The sequence below is a fragment of the Tupaia chinensis genome, unplaced genomic scaffold (genome assembly GCF_000334495.1).
Source record: "Tupaia chinensis unplaced genomic scaffold, TupChi_1.0 Scaffold000273_1, whole genome shotgun sequence".
NCBI classification, from domain to species: Eukaryota; Metazoa; Chordata; class Mammalia; order Scandentia; family Tupaiidae; genus Tupaia; species Tupaia belangeri.
The window spans coordinates 250,613-266,206 of record NW_006159755.1 but is presented as its reverse complement, the minus strand read 5'-3'; the positions used below and the strand labels follow the sequence as shown (position 1 = coordinate 266,206).

Genomic DNA, 15,594 nt, shown 5'->3' with positions numbered 1-15,594 from the left:
CTTCCGTTTCTGTTGGGAGCATTTCTTTTCCTTGCTGTTGTAGATCCAAGCCTGTGTCTATTTTCTTATTACTCTGCTTTGTGCACTTTATGGGGGAAAGGCTAAAGGTGAAAATGGAAATGCAGTTTTTAAGTCCTTATGTGCCACTTAGTGCCTTTTAAGATTGAATCCATGCTTTTGCGGACACAGTAAGGAGGAGATGTAGTATAACATTGTAGATGATGCCATATGGGGGTAAAACTCAGTAGTTCTTTTATATCTTACGCTTTTGAAGATTCCTTTTTGAAAAGTTTACAAAAAACTAAGAAAAGTTGCAGAGCTAAAGACCACCGAAAAGTGATGTTATTACACTTTTAAACATCTTATTTATAATGGAGAATCCTATTTACCATATAGTGTGGGGAAAATCAGATCATATTTAAATATACCATATCCTGGAAGATAAAGGTCTTTGACCCAACAAAGTTCATAGTTTTGTTGCAAAAGGCTCATTTTTTGGCGGTTGTTGTTTCCATAGCTTCTTTCTAGAAAAGAGGCATACATACTTTGAAAGGCCAGAGTGGATCATAGTAAAAGGAATGAACTGGATTCTTTAAGAAAATACTAAGTTTAAAAGAACCATGTGACCTCTGATTAGTCATTTGAACTTGTGCCTTGGTCAGATTCACTGTGTGTAGGTGTGTTATACACAACTTGCACACACAGTTGTCTTTTAAGAGGTTTTGTTTTTCACAGTTCTATGTAAGAACAGAAATTTATTGAGGATTAGAAAAAAGACATTACCAAATATTACTGCCTTTCATTGATGTCTTATTTCATGTGGCTTAGTGATTAATAACTAAATAACCTGATTTAAGGTTTTTATATAAAATGTTTATTTGCAATCTCCTATGCACTATCTAGTGTTCTTAATAATGAAACTAAAACTGTCAGTTTTATTTAGTAAATCTTTCTTTGTTTAACTACGTTTTGACTAGTAACTTTAAAATAGCTTTGGCTTAGAAAGCACCAAGGTCCTACCCACATATAGACAATATCTAGAAGTTGTCTAAGAATTATTTTTTAATTAAACTTGGTTATGTGATGAAATATTTTATGTTAGTTGCTTTTCCCTTTGATTTATAATGGTGAGCTACCATGGATTTTAAAATGTCTTGACTTGCCTGCAGGTATTTATATAAACATTCATGTGTGTGAGTCTTAATTTTTCAAAGAGAGAAAGATAGGAGGGCTTAGGTAAAATCTGAGTGTAAATTTTATATAATATACATGAAGTATGAGTGGGAGGTAGAAAAAAGTCTCTCCTAGCATGTAATCTCTTACCAAGGAATTTTCTTTTGACTAATACTTTACCACTCAAGTATTCTTCTAAGTCTTGAATTAATTCCAAGTATTTTATATATATTTTCATATTTACAGACCAACTTGCCCTGAAGTTCTTGAGATTTTGTTCACTTGCTGTTACATTTTAGAATTCCAGCTTGTTCTAAAAAAAACGTTTACATACTTATCAGTGACATAAAGCCTGGGTTGTTAAATTGAAAGGTAGCGTCTGAGGGCCAGTGGGTGGTGTGATGGTTGGGGTGCTGGACTCCCACATACATAGCCGACTATAGCTCGAGTCCTAGGCTTGGTGGCTTGCTTTCTCATTTTTCCTCTCTCTGTCTCTATGGCAAATTAAATGAATGAAATGAATAAAGAAATAATTTTTAAAAGAGAAAGCTAGCTTCTGAAAGTTCAGTGTATTTTCAGGTGGTCTGTCATCTCTTGGAAGATTAATATGTATTTAAGCAGGCCTTATTAATATTGAGCTATTTAACTTTTAATGCATTCTGTTGGGTTGTCAGAAAAGTCATGACATATTTTTCTATGTGTTTCTGTGTCATGACTTTTCTGACAACCCAACATAAGTAAATTGTGTAGATTTCAGAATATTTAAAAGTTGGTCCTACTTTTAATGGTGAGAGAGAAAATGGGTCTAAAATGCATTTTTTTTTAAGAGAGATTTTTGCTGTAGGGCACGTGAACTTGTCAGAGACAGACAGAAAGTGAGAAATCACTCCTGGGTTGGGGGGTGACCATGCCACAATCCCTTCTCCTTCCTAAATTCTCCTTTTGGGATTTTGGGCATGCATGCACATGTACCCGGTGTGAGTTTTAAGCTGCCAGGTCCAAAATTTGAACTATGTGGGAGTCCAGTAATGTAACCATTATGCCATCTGCCTGTCCCTGAAATTCATTCTAATACTAAAGTATTTGATTTTTTAAAATAATGATAATGGATGATTTAGTTTTATCTTAGGTTTTAGTTGTTGTTTTGGTCTTATAAAGGATTGACTTTAGTTTAATTACCTGAGGAAGCCATTTTTGGGGATTTGTATTTATTCTGCTCTGGAAAGGGTTCATAAAGTTATCTCAGTGACATTCTTGTGAGTTTCCTTTGTTTTTTTTCTCTTTTAAGAATAAATTGATGGGGGCCAGCAAGTGGAATGGTAGTTAAGGTGTTAGACTCCCATATGGCTGACCATGGTTAGAGTACCAGACCTGACAGCTTGCTTTCTCACTTTCTCTGTCTCTGGTGAATTAAAAATATAATAATAGTAATAAATAAATAATTCTTTAAAAAGGAAAAGAATAAATTGATGGTTTTATGTCAACTTTTTCAGTAGAAGATACATTCTCATTGTTGGCTATAAACTGTCCTAGGGTGAAATAACCAGGTTGAAAATAATGTCTTGCTTGGCCTTTGCTGTTTGGCTGTTCCTGGTAGGCCTTTCCATGCAGGCCTTGTTACTTTGCACATTTGTAACAATATACAAAGGACATTCCTGTTAGTGTATAAAAGAAGGCTTCCAAAACTTTCTATTAAAATAACTCAGGAGAAGTTAAATGTTGCTAAGTTAAAAACAAAAACAAAAACAAAAACTTCCAATTACCTTTGTATAATAAAAATAATAGAATCATAGTTTTGATTCTTTCACTGAAAAATTTTTCTAGATTGGTTTATAGATTGGATGAACTATTGTGTAGTGATAAAAGATCTTTAGAATTTTACTTTATTTTAGCAATATACTAAGAAATGTGTTTGTTCTATGGAGGTTTATGTTTTCACATCTACTTTATACTTGGTAAAATTGCCTGTGAACATTTTTTTCTACTTTACTTGTTCTTTTTCTTTTCTCTTACTCACATAGAGTAAAATGCTTGAGGCAAACACACACACACACACACACACACACACACACATGCACGCACACTGCCTTGCAAGGTTTTTAGCAACTCTTATACCATGTTCTACCTGCTTGCAAAAATGGTGCCTTGGATAGGGGGACTGTGGACGAATGGGGATGTGCATCTGAGTTATACAGAAATTAAGTGGGTTGATTTCAGGCAAAAGCAATAAAACATAAATAGCTTTATTTCTCCCTAGGGCTTTAAAAATTTTTTTTTTTCCAGAAGGTACATGTGCTTCCAGGAGAGCCAAGGAAAGATTGAAAGTGACAAAGCACTGGGGCTGGCAGGTGGCGTGGTGGTTAAGGGCGCTGGACTCCCACATGGCCAACCATAGTTTGAGTCCCTGATCTGGTGGCTTATGTTCCCACTTTCCCTCTATCGCTCTCTCACTCTGTTGCTCTTTAGTCAAATTAAAATAAAAAATAAATGAATAAATAAAGGGAAAAAAAAATGACAAAGCACCTCCCGTGGGGAATGGTCATGCTGCTATCCTTTCTCCATCTCCCTCCTTTCAGGATTTTGAGCACACATGCACATATGTGCAGCATGTTTCTCAAGCCTCTGGGGCCATTTGGGATCCAGCCACTAATACCATCATCCCACAGACTGGCCAGAGTTTTGTTTTTTAAATGATGTAACATATACGGAAGTCTTCATAGAACTATTCTTTTTTTTTTTTTTTGAAATAGAACTGTTGGAACTAATTTAAGATAATTTGATATTTCCATCTAAGATAGCCAGCATTGGCTGCATCATTCTGACTTACCTTTGGATCTAACAGCATTTTAGTCTAGGGATAAGAACATAATGAAGACAAACTTCACTTATGAACGTACAAACTATTCATATGGTTAATTTTTTAAAATGGCAATAAGAAGCCTATTGTGAAAGATTATTTGCAATTGAATACTTTTCCTCATGTTATGAGTCAGATTTTGGGTACTAATTCTCATCTGCCTTGGAGTACAAAAGACTTAGATAGGAGGAAGCTTGCTAAAAAAAACCTTATGGGGCTGGCAGTGGTGTGCTGGTTAATGTGCTGGACTCCCATGTGGCCAACCATGATTCACGACCTATACCCAGCAGCTTGAAAATCATGCCAGGCGTGTGTGTGCCTAAAATCTCAAGAGGAGAATGGAGGAGAAGGGATTGTGGTGTGGCCATCACCCCGGAGAGTGATTTCTGACTTTCCCTCTGCCTGTCTGTCTCTAGAGAGTGCACACAAATAAATAAATAAATAAATAAATAAATAAATAGTTCACACTCCCAGTTTATACCAGGGGTTGTCTCAGTTGCTCTGGTCTGTGTCCCTAGAATCATCACTTTTATAAATAAGAGTATCAGAGGAAGTTGAGGCCAGAGATCAGACAGAGACTAATCTGTGGAATGGGAAATACCGAGAAAGTGCAATTCAGAATAGTCTGGAGTTAAGTGGGCAGCTTTTATCTGAAATTCAGATTAGGTGGTCTGCTGCCATGTGCAGCCACTAAACGTTTATAGTGTTCAGAGTAGTAAGGGTGCCTTTAGTCCAGATGATTAAACTCCCTAAAACTTTTTTTTAAAATTGTCATAGTGCCTTCTCTGAAAAATGAATGTAGAAGTATCCTATTTACTAACAGGTGTAATCAGGATTCAAAGACCCAACTTCAATAGTTGTTTTCTTTTAAAACCAAAATTAAGCACTGTGACTTGAACCACTAAACCATCCACACACAGAAAACCTTAAACCACAAATAAAAATAATGAATAAAGAGGCAAGACAGGATCATAGCTTCATTAGTTAGCAACTGAAGTATACCATATCAGGAACTTTTCAAAACAGATCTATGGGTAGAAAGGTTTTGAAAGGAAATTTGTTTGGGAAGAAATTTCATGTGCCAGAACTAAAATTTAACTGTAATCCTTTTTTTGACCAAGAGAAAATTGCATTGATTCCCAAAGCTTTCTAGTTCAGATAAATAAATGCTTTCATGTATGTAAGCCTTAAAGAAGTTAATACTAATCTTGAACATATATAAATTTTCCTCTGATTTCTTTACTTTTTTCTCTTAAAAATGACTTGTTAAAACTTTTTGCTAGATCCTTGCCTTTGAATGGCTTTGAAATTTAATATAGTTTTTTAAAAGTGCAATGAGATTATGCTGTTAGTATATTAAAAGCATGTTTATATTTTACTCCTAGTTATAAGGTCATTTAATGGAATAAAGATCACAATGCCATGTTATCTGTGTGTGGTGTATGTTTTTCTTTTCTGTATTCTTTGATATGAGAGGATCTGTGAAGTAGAACTGGTTTTGGCAAAGTTGAATATGATCTCTAAGGGGATTAACAACTCAGTATCAAAGGTAGTCATGGTGGGCTAGCTCAGCATTGCAATATTAATGTGCTTAGAAGAAACCCAAACCTACAAAGCAACTGTGGTTTGACTCCCTAGCCAGATTGGCCTGAAATAAGTCGAGCACACTTGTGAGTGTCCAGAATCCACCAGGCTGGAGGACTGGAGGAAGGGGACTGGAGCATGACTGAACCCTGTGGAGGATGCTCATCTTTCCCTTTTCACTTTCACGTGTGCATGCATGTGCTCTATGATTAATTTTAAGAAAGTTATAATGGAGATGCACCTTCCTGGTTGTATGTGCATGCATATCTAAAATCATGACATGGAGGAGAAATGGAGGAAAAAAGATTGCAGGGTAACTGCATCCCATTAGGTGGGTGCTTTTTCTGGTGCACACACAAGTCCTCTGGTAGGGGAAAAAAAAAGATTAATGCTAACATGGACTTGTGAGGACCTTTGAATCTGTAGCACTTTCATTTGGTTGCTCAATCTAGAGCCAGCTGGCTAAATGGTTCCTTTTTGGGCTAAGGAAGGTAAAGCAGAAAAGCTCTACTGAAAGCTTTCTTTTATTTTTAAATGAACACATGCCCTCAGAGATGGGGAGAGGGAAAAATCACCCTCCCTGTGGTACATGGTCATGCCATAATACCATCTCGATTTCTCCACCCTGTCAGCCTGTAGGGCACACATGCATGCCCCTGGTGTGTTTTCAAGCTGCTAGGAATGGAATTCCTACTTTGTGGTCTGCCATGGTTAAGGGAATCTGGCTCCCTAAACCACTAGGCCACAGGGCTGGTCTTGAAAGATTTTCTTTTCACTGGTGACCTTGGAGACAGTGAGGAGGTTCCAGTAGGCTCATCAGTGGTTTGACATAACCCATTTATTCCAACAGTTAAGAAATTATTCTCAAAGATGTGTTGGGTGGGGTCTGCAGCCTCTGATCATCTGACCTTCCATCCCTGATTGTAATTATGTGTCAGGTATGCTAATGCTGCACTCTTCACAGGTTAGCAGGAAAAGAGGCAAAGTTGCAGGTTGATATGTGAAGATTATAGTGGAAACAGATTCAGTACTTGGGTGCTGCCATCAGCATAAGCTAGGGAGGAGGGTGAGGAGTGCAGTCATGTAAGGATGCAGGGAAGCCAATCAAACAATGGCTTACCTCAAGTGCATTGATGTTCTAGTCTTTAATTTTTATATATGTCAGTTTGCAGAAGTTAAGCCCAGCTATAAGGGGAAAAAAGAACTTGTAACTGGATGTCTAGGGGCAAAGCTGACATCAAGTACAGGATAAACTCAAGGGCTGTTATTGCAAGATGCAGTGGCTGAATTATCTGCTGTTGTAGGTGGGCTTCCCCATTTTCCGGGAGGGAAGGCAGGCACAAGTGATTCCAGGCTTACATCATCTCAATTTAATTTCTCCAGAGGACAGAGGCTTCTCCCTCCCCACCCCCCACTGCCAATTAAATGTGTGTTTACCTCCTTCCCATAGAAGTCTGATTAGCCTGGTTTGAGTCACGCTCCTTCCAGAGTAAACACTAGCCTGGGGACTGGGGCCCAATAACCTGTAACTTAGGTTACAGGTGTCCCTAGCCATGGTAATGGGGTACTGTGATTGGCAGCTCCACCAGAACCAGAGAGAGTAGCCAAGTGGAACTGTTGGGCAGACCAAAACATCTCCTACAGTGACTCTTCCCCAAGCTGGCTCATTCAATGAACACTGGATTGAGAGATCCTGGCACATTTCCCAGGTTAAAGGTTTTGGGAATGTTCTTTTATGGGGAAATAGAGGTTATGCTATGCATTTATGCAGGAGAAGCTCTTCAGGGCCTTCCATAGGGTTTTGTTCTCATTCTTTAGTAGGACTGAAGAGGTTTCAGAGACGGGCTTTAGAAGGGAGTAATACTTCACCTTCATTTTCTTTCATAAAAGCTTGACTATTCTGGTCAGAGCAAATGGTCAAAATTGGCATATTGACAGAGCCTTACCACAGTAGCCTGGGCGCATGCGAAAACTCTGTATTCAGTTGGCTGATGGAGTGCTTTTCTCCTGAGGAGTGCTCCTGCTTTGAGGGTTGTTAAACAGAAACCCTCATGGGGCCAGTAGGTGGTGTGGTGGTTAAGGGCACTGGACTCCCATGTGGCTGACTGTGGTTCGAATCCTGGACCTGGCAGAGTGGTTTCTCACTTTTTTTCCCTCTCTCTCTCTGTCCCTCTCTGGTTAATAAATGGATATATAAAGTTAAATAAAATAATTCTTAAAAAAAAAAATCAACCCAGAAACTGGCATGTTACTTGTAGTAATATGAGTTGATGGATTCTGCTCCTGTGTGTAATGCAGCATTGCAAAATTGATTGCCTCCCCTTGAATACAGGTTGCCTGCTCATATTCTCTTCCTTCCCTTCCCCTGCCTTGCCCTTGTACTCACCCCACCTCCTCAGATTTCTCATTACATGCCATACCTGTACAATAGTATAACCTTGTGACATGTATAAGTGTTCTCTAGGAAGACAGAACCAATAGAGGGGATTTATTGGGGGAATTGGTTCACATGACTGTGGTGGCTGAGAAATTCCACACCAGGCTGTCTACAAGCTGAAAATCCTGGGATGCTGATGGCGTGGCTCAGTCTAAGCCTGATGGCCAAGGCAAGGAAGCTAAAAGTCCAGGACTGGTGGTGGTGGTGGGAGGGCCACTGATGCGAATCCTAAAGTCTGAAAGCAGGAGAACCTTGAGTTCCGATGTCAAGGCAGTAGCAGCAGTTTATCCTGGACTCTGGAAAGAGACCCATCTTCTGTCCTTGTTCTCTTAAGGCCCTTGGTTAGATCATGCCTGCTCACACTGAAGGTAGATTTTACCCACCTAGTCTGCTCAGACTCTCAAATTAATTTTTTAAAAATAATTATTTTATTTAACTTTATTTATTTATTTTAATTTGACAGAAACAGAGAGAAAGTGAGAAGGCAAGTCGCCAGGTTTAGGATTCGAATTGTGGCCAGCCATGTGGGAGTCCAGCGCCCTCAACCACCACACCACCTGCTGGCCCCATCAAGTTAATCTTTTCTGAAAACACCCTACAGACACATCCAGCATAATACTTTCTTAGGTTTCTAGAGATCCCTTAGTCCAAGTTGTCACCAGAGCCTAATCATCACACGCCATTTTCTTCTATTTGTTCAGTGACTCCTTTCTCAGCAAGGCAATGGATTCTCCTGGAGGATTCATTCTCCTTAGAAAGGAAGCAGATTGTAAATTCTTAAAAATTAACATCCCTCCTTGTCCCCTGTCCCTGCCATAAGAAGGATGAGGATCCACATCTGTGCAGAACCAGAGAGAGTAGCCAAGTGGAACTGTTGGGCAGACCAAAACATCTCCTACAGTGACTCTTCCCCAAGCTGGCTCATTCAATGAACACTGGATTGAGAGATTCTGGCACATTTCCCAGGTTAAAGGTTTTGGGAATGTTCTTTTATGGGGAAATAGAGGTTATGCTATGCATTTATGCAGGAGAAGCTCTTCAGGGCCTTCCATAGGGTTTTGTTCTCATTCTTTAGTAGGACTGAAGAGGTTTCAGAGACGGGCTTTAGAAGGGAGTAATACTTCACCTTCATTTTCTTTCATAAAAGCTTGACTATTCTGGTCAGAGCAAATGGTCAAAATTGGCATATTGACAGAGCCTTACCACAGTAGCCTGGGCGCATGCGAAAACTCTGTATTCAGTTGGCTGATGGAGTGCTTTTCTCCTGAGGAGTGCTCCTGCTTTGAGGGTTGTTAAACAGAAACCCTCATGGGGCCAGTAGGTGGTGTGGTGGTTAAGGGCACTGGACTCCCATGTGGCTGACTGTGGTTCGAATCCTGGACCTGGCAGAGTGGTTTCTCACTTTTTTTCCCTCTCTCTCTCTGTCCCTCTCTGGTTAATAAATGGATATATAAAGTTAAATAAAATAATTCTTAAAAAAAAAAATCAACCCAGAAACTGGCATGTTACTTGTAGTAATATGAGTTGATGGATTCTGCTCCTGTGTGTAATGCAGCATTGCAAAATTGATTGCCTCCCCTTGAATACAGGTTGCCTGCTCATATTCTCTTCCTTCCCTTCCCCTGCCTTGCCCTTGTACTCACCCCACCTCCTCAGATTTCTCATTACATGCCATACCTGTACAATAGTATAACCTTGTGACATGTATAAGTGTTCTCTAGGAAGACAGAACCAATAGAGGGGATTTATTGGGGGAATTGGTTCACATGACTGTGGTGGCTGAGAAATTCCACACCAGGCTGTCTACAAGCTGAAAATCCTGGGATGCTGATGGCGTGGCTCAGTCTAAGCCTGATGGCCAAGGCAAGGAAGCTAAAAGTCCAGGACTGGTGGTGGTGGTGGGAGGGCCACTGATGCGAATCCTAAAGTCTGAAAGCAGGAGAACCTTGAGTTCCGATGTCAAGGCAGTAGCAGCAGTTTATCCTGGACTCTGGAAAGAGACCCATCTTCTGTCCTTGTTCTCTTAAGGCCCTTGGTTAGATCATGCCTGCTCACACTGAAGGTAGATTTTACCCACCTAGTCTGCTCAGACTCTCAAATTAATTTTTTAAAAATAATTATTTTATTTAACTTTATTTATTTATTTTAATTTGACAGAAACAGAGAGAAAGTGAGAAGGCAAGTCGCCAGGTTTAGGATTCGAATTGTGGCCAGCCATGTGGGAGTCCAGCGCCCTCAACCACCACACCACCTGCTGGCCCCATCAAGTTAATCTTTTCTGAAAACACCCTACAGACACATCCAGCATAATACTTTCTTAGGTTTCTAGAGATCCCTTAGTCCAAGTTGTCACCAGAGCCTAATCATCACACGCCATTTTCTTCTATTTGTTCAGTGACTCCTTTCTCAGCAAGGCAATGGATTCTCCTGGAGGATTCATTCTCCTTAGAAAGGAAGCAGATTGTAAATTCTTAAAAATCAACATCCCTCCTTGTCCCCTGTCCCTGCCATAAGAAGGATGAGGATCCACATCTGTGGTATGCAGAGAATCCTAGACGCTTAGAGTCATAAATATTGGGTTCTTGGGAAAATCATGACATACTCTATTTTTTAAAAAGAATTACTTTATTTATTCATTTATTTAAATTTGACCAGAGAGGGACACAGAGAGAGAGGGAAAGTGAGAAAGCAGGCCACCAGGTTCAGGACTTGAACGATGGTCAACCATGTGGGAATGTCCAGTGTCTTAACCACCATGCCACCTGCCGGTCCCTTTATTTTTATATATATATATATTTTTTTTTTGAGAGGTTTTTGCTATAGGGCACGTGTGCTCACCAGACAGAGACATAGAGCCACTGGTTCCAGGACCCGAACCGCGGTCGACTACGTGGAAGTCCAGCGACATAGCCATTATGCTAACTGCTGGTTCCCGCCTTTATTTATTATTTTTTTTTGGAGAGGTTTTTGCTATAGGGCGTATGCGCTCGCCAGACAGAGACATAAGAGACAGAAAGCGAGAAATCACCTCCCAGGGAGATGGTCACGCCGCAATCCCTTCTCCTCCATTCTCCTCTCGGGATCTTGGGCACGCATACTCATGCGCCCGGCGTGAGTTTTAAGCCACCGGGTCCGGGACGCGAACCGCGGTCGACTACGTGGGAGTCCAGCAACATAGCCATTATGCTAACTGCTGGTTCCCGCTCCTTTATTTTTTTTAAGGCAAAAATGCATCATGACTTTTCTGACAACCCAATAGTTTGACCCTGGGAAGGCTGTCCACCTGTCCATCCACTGGTAGAGGGGTTAAGGACTGTCTTGCTATTGATAGGGCAGGCATCATGTGGCAGTTTCTCAGTGAGTTCTGGGGCTGAGAACGCCTCCTTTCCCCCTCCCCGCCCCCAGTTTTGCTGTAGGGCACATGTGCCCACCAGAGAGAAAGTGAAAGATCACTCCCTAGGGGGGAAGGCTATACCACAGGCCCTTCTCATTTCTTTCAGGATTTGGGGCATGCACATAGATGGGCCTAGTGTGTTTTTCACGCCACCAGCTTGGGGATTCTAATCATCAGGTTGACTATGTGGGTTCAGCCACCTTAACCACCATGTCACCGAATGACCTGAGAACTCCTCCACAGAGAGTTGTGTAAAGAGGGAAAATGCCCTGGTGCTGCTCTGCCTGCCTCAGGATGCTTTTGTCTCTTCTGGCACAGCAACAGGAAAAAAGGTAAGGGAGATGACATCTGGGCCCTTCTAGAAGCAGAGGGTGAGGAGAGACAGAGAAGGCAGACTGATTTCCTCAAAACTGAACCTGTCCATCTTGGGTTTGCATGGCCATATGTATAGTCACTCGCTCAAAATGCCGAACAATTGGTCCGGTGAGTGATAACACACGTAGAGCTCTCGTGTTTGTTTTTACTGCCTCTGACTCTCCTTCTTGGGAAGCTGGCGAATGCTGTGTGACCTTGATGCACGTGGCTCTCTCATGTTAATAACAACCAGCATGTCCTAATCAAGGATTTACCACCACCACGTGCCAGACATCAGACTCGGCACTTTATAAGCATCGTTTCATTCAATGCTATCCCTTCAGGGAGTGTGCATTTACATATTATTTTATACCTTATATAATAGGCCCATTACTCCATTTTAAAGATGAACAAACTGAGGCTCAGAGAGGGTCCTACAAGTAGCAAGTGTCAGGTCTGGGATTTGGCTCATGCACCCTGACTTCCAGGCTCAGTGCTAGAGTGGGAATGGTGGTGGACAGAGACAATCAAGAGCTGGTTCTGCTCTCTTGCAGAGTCCACCCAGATGAGGGAGGGGGCCTATGTCTGGTGCTTCATTTCTTCTTTCATAGAGTGCCTACTGTGTGTGAGTTTTTGTGGAAGGTTAGCGAGATATTTGATGATGTGAGGCCCAACAGACGGAAGTGAATGACTTAAAATTTAATAGAGTTTTGTGGGGGGATACAAAATTCCATTTTTTTTTTTTTTTTTAGCTATAGGGTGTGTGTGCTTGCCAGAAATACAGAGAGAGACAGACAGAAATGAGAAATCATTCCCCCCCCCCGGGGGGGATGGGCACGCCACAATCCCTTCCCCGGAGGGACACCGCAATCCTTTCTCTTCCATTCCCCTCGCGGGATCTTGGGCACACATGCATGCCTGCCTGGAGTGAGTTTAAACCACCAGGTCTGGGACTCGAACTGTGGTCAACCTCATGGAAGTCCAGCGACATAGCCATTACTCCAACTGCTGGTCACATAACTTTTATTTATTTTTAATTTGACCAGAGAGAGACAGAGTGAGAAAGAGAGAGGGAAAGTGAGAAATCAAGCTGCGAGGTCTGGGACTCAAACCATAGTCGGCCCTTAGCCACCAAGTCACCTGCCAGCCCCAAAACAAATTTCTTTAATATCAGTTTTACATGCCCTGGAAGCCTTCATAAAGAAATGAATACCCAGGGTCTGGCCCTGTAGCCTTGTGGTTAAGGGAGCCAGAATCCCATAGACTGAGTTTGAATTCTGGCCCTGGGGACTTCAAAAAACACAGGATGTGTGCATGCATGCCCCAGATCCTGACAGGATGGGGAAATGGAGAAGGGACTGCAGGGTAACTGTGTTCCACTGGAGGTGTTCCCTCTTTCTCCCTCTTTCTGTCTCCCTGTCTCTGTTGAGTACATATGCCCTCTGGCAGTTAAAAAAAATGACCCTCCCCCCAAGCAGTTAGTTACTTACATACTGAATTCGACAAAGAATAGTAAGTTGTGAAGAAGCAACAAAATTATGTGGGGAAGCTTAAAAGATGAGAGTTATTTTGGGGCCAGTTCTGTGGCCTAGTGGTTGAGGCAGCCAGATCCCACATGGCTGACCATGTGTTTAAGTCCTGGACCCGGGATGCTTCTTCACATGTGTGCTTGAACATGCCCAAAATCCTGAAGGAAGGCAAGATAGAGGAGAAGGGAGAAGGGATTGCAGTGTGACCAGTCCTCGGGGGAGTGCTTTCTCCTCTCTGCCCCCCCCCTCCGCCGTGAACACATGCACCTTCTAGCAAAACTAAAAAAAAAATCATTTTAACAAGATCTGTACAAAATTCTTTCTGCCTGGACTTCTCTACAAGGATAACTATGTATAGGGAAGGTGTCTTGCTCATGAAAATTCCATCTGCTTTTAAGACAGAAGAGATCATAATGATCTTTCTGTACCTGATAATTTTCAAGTGCTTTTAATTCAGAATAGTCAGTATGCCAGGATGGTCGGTCGGTCGGTCTGTCTATCTATCTATCTATCTATCTATCTATCTATCTATCTATCTATCTATCATCTATCTACCTATCTATCTACTTTTTTTAATTGTCAGAGGGCCTCCAGAAGAGACATGGAGATAGAGGGAGAAAGCACACCTGAATGGAGTGTAGTCATGCCTCAATCCTTTAGTCGTTTTTCCACCCTGTTGGGTCTACTGACTCAGTTCCTGGAGCTTCCGGAGAACTGATCACCTGGTGATTTCCGGAGAGGCTGGTGCATTAGGAGAGAGCAGGAAGTTCCAGGCACCTTCCTACAAGCCTAACCCTATTCATCTCATAATCTATATCCTTCAGAATATCCTTTATAATAAAACAGTACTGGTAATTGTCCCTTGAGTTCTGTGAACCACGCTGGCAAATGAGTCCACCGCTGGCAAATGAGTCCACCCAGAGGAGATGAGGAGGTTGGAGGAACCCCAGTTTGTACCTTGTTCTGAAGGCCTGGACATGCAGGACTTGCCACTGGCACCTGAAAAGGAGTAGATAGTAGGGACCAGCATTTGGCGTAATGGCTATGTTGCTGGACTCCCATGTAGTCCACTGTGGTTCGAATCCTGGACTGGTGACTTAAACTCACACTGAGCGCTTGTGCTTGTGTGCCCAAGACCACAAGAGGAGAATGGAGGAGAAGGGATTGCGGGTTGCCATCCCCACTGGGGGGGTTATTTCTCACTCTCTGTCTGTCTGTTTCTCTTTCTGGTGAGCGCATGCACCCTATAGCAAAAAACCTCTTTAAAAAAAAAAAAAAAAAAAAAAAAAAAACAAAAAAAAAAAAAAGGGAGTAGACAGTCTTGAAGTCTGAGCCTTCCACCTGGGGAATCTGACGCTAAGTATCAGAACTGAATTGGATTAGAGGATGCTGTGTTCACTGCAGAATCGCTTGCTTGCTTGTTGGTTTGTGTGTCTGTGTGTGTGTGTGTGTGTGTGAGAGAGAGAGAGAGAGAGAGAGAGAGAGAGAGAGAGAGAGGCCTCTATAAGTCTGGGGATCTGTGTTGTGTCAGGAAAAGTGCTGTTTTTGTTTGTTTGTTTGTTTTACTTGCAGATGTGAAAACAGAATTCTGGGGATCTGTGTTGTGTCAGAGAAAGTGCTGTTTTTTTTTGTTGTTGTTTGTTTTACTTGCAGATGTGAAAACAGATCAAGTATTGTATAATACAGGATGTTCGAAATATTGGGCGCCATGGAATGTCATCTGCAGAGAAGAGGTCAAGAGGCGAGGGTTGGAGCCGAGTTTCAGTGGGCGCCTCTTGTTAGAAGAGAGCGTAGGGAGAGGCGATCTAGGGAGAGCGGGAGGCCTCTTCTGTCCCCAGAGGCCGGGACAGGGAACTCCGCGAGGCTCATTCGCCAGGCACACGGGGAGGGGCCGGTGACCTCACGCTGGCCAGGACTCTGCGAACATTAAACGCGTTGCGATTGCGGTGGCGGCCGCGCTGCCTCCCAAGTCCGTGAGGTGGGTGGAGCGGTTCTTTCTTCCAAAGTACGGCAGGGCAAGTTCCTTGGTTTCGTGTTCCGGTGCCCGACGGCTGCCTGGGAGATGCAGAAGTTGGGTGGGGCGGGAGTAAACAAGTTAGACGAGCAGCTGCGGCCTCCTGGGCGCAACGGGGACTAGAAGAAGAACCCGGCGAGCCGGGCGCTTCGGTTCCCATCGCGCGCGGACTTTCCTGCGCGCCGCGCACCCGGGAGCTGACTCTGAGCCAGCTCGCCCGCCCCCGCGCTGTCGCACGCCCCGGGACCGCGT

At 42.4% G+C, this 15,594-nt stretch overlaps 1 protein-coding gene across 2 annotated transcripts in view; it reads left to right on the top strand.

Moving 5' to 3' along the window:
• Positions 1-15,173: 15,173 nt before the first annotated feature.
• LOC102485578 (HRAS-like suppressor 3) overlaps positions 15,174-15,594 on the top strand; it is a 36,739-nt gene continuing 36,318 nt past the window's right edge. Inside the window, exon 1 of one of the 2 annotated variants that reach the window (XM_006149800.3) lies at positions 15,174-15,306. The gene's annotated coding sequence lies outside the window, so the exon portion shown is untranslated. Of the gene's footprint in view, positions 15,334-15,594 lie in introns of both variants that reach the window. The other variant, XM_014588323.2, reaches the window with a different exon arrangement.